General features: G+C 31.7%; 1 non-coding gene across 1 annotated transcript; it reads right to left on the reverse strand.

The window, feature by feature from the left end:
• Positions 1-1,139: 1,139 nt before the first annotated feature.
• On the reverse strand, positions 1,140-1,213 carry TRNAI-AAU. Its single transcript has one exon. It is a non-coding gene; the product is annotated as a tRNA-Ile (tRNA).
• Between the last annotated feature and the right edge of the window lie 455 nt (positions 1,214-1,668).

The following is a 1,668-nucleotide window of genomic DNA, read 5'->3' on the forward strand; positions in this document are numbered from 1 at the left end:
ATGAATCTAAACAAGTATTTGCTTTGTCTCCTCTTCTAGGCTGTAAATTCCATAGGGATAGAGACTGAGTCTGTGCCTTTGACTGCTGTATTCTTGGTGCATAGCTCAGGGGATGCCACACAATAAATATTTGACAGGTGAATATGTAAAAATTTTTGTTGAGCACTTCTTATATGTCAGGTACTGTATGAGGGTCTAACAAGTACAGTATGGACAAGATTGAGTTTATTATTCAGTTGAAAAAAGAAAGTTAAAAAAAAAAAAAGAAAGGATGTGCATATATATCCGTTTTCTATGATATAATCCGGGGCTGCTTCTGTGTTTACCAGAATGCAAAAAGAATTTAAGGGAGTACCATTGTAAAACGAAGGCTTTTGAAGAGTTCTTATAGGAAAGAAAATGTGTTCCTTGGCCTGTAAAAATCTAAGTTGAATGATTTTATGTTTGGTTCTTACTAGGTAAATGCCCTCATAATATGTTCTTGAGCATGCAAGATAGTTAAAGCTCTTCTGCCTCTTTAATTGTTATTTTTTTCTTAAAGTGAACTGAGATTCACAATTTTGTGATATATCTAGAGAAGGTATTTTATCCATTGTACAGATGAGAGAGGTAGAGGAGTTAAAGAAAGTTGGTCAACATAGCAGACACACCTGGAAATAGAACCCAAGTCTTTATTCACTAAACAGGTAAGGGAATAAAGAGCAACCTAAGTGTTAAATTGAGTCTTCAATTTATCCACACAGTACAATATTATCATTGCTGTCTTTAAAGGTACCCTCATGAGCAAGAAGAGCACATCATCAAATTTATAAAATAATTCTCTTATGGATTTTATTATTGATACTTTTGTATGCTCCTATCAAGAAAAAAAATACTAATCTGCCAATACTTCCTGGAATCATAGGAGTCAGGTTATTTTAAGATACTAGGTGTGCTTTGGGCAGGCAAAGTGAGGAGGTGATTAAAACAATTACCCCTATACTCCCTATTTAGATAATCTGAAATCGAAGAAAATTTTTTTCTCTACCAAAATCTTTAGTATGAGCCAATTATATTGATTAGAGTATTTATATTTTTAATTTTGAAGGAAACTAGGTAAGTTAGATTCTATACTTTTCATTTTTTTTTTTTTTCGCAGCTGGCCAGTACAGGGATCGAACCCTGGACCTTGGTGTTATTAGCACCATACTCTAACCAACTGAGCCAACTGGCCAGCTCTACACTTTTGATTTTTGGGGAAAAAAATCCAGGATAATTTTTATAGTTGGTATTTTTAACATGTAGAATTGAATATTCCTGTAAATTAATAAAAATAAATTAATATTAATTTTTGGAATTAAGTTATTTTCTTGTTATTGGATAGAGGATTTATTTACATGATAAAAATTCTAATCAGTAATATTTATCTTGAAAACATTTATTTTATCCTAATATTTTAGACAATGTACACTTGTCAATATACATAATTTATATACCAATGTGGAAATTGTTTTAGAATCAAATGGTGCTGTTTGTGTGCCTAGTGGGTTATCTGTTTTCTTTGATTCTTCTCCCACATTCTAAGAAACTATGTCAAATTTGTACTGTTTTTTCATGTATCATGTTCTGATATGAAATCTATAGAGGCCCAGGGATTTGGTTTCTTGAATATTTACATTTGTCTTTTAA

This window comes from Galeopterus variegatus, unplaced genomic scaffold (assembly GCF_000696425.1).
Source record: "Galeopterus variegatus unplaced genomic scaffold, G_variegatus-3.0.2 Scaffold16637, whole genome shotgun sequence".
In the NCBI taxonomy this organism is placed as follows: domain Eukaryota; kingdom Metazoa; phylum Chordata; class Mammalia; order Dermoptera; family Cynocephalidae; genus Galeopterus; species Galeopterus variegatus.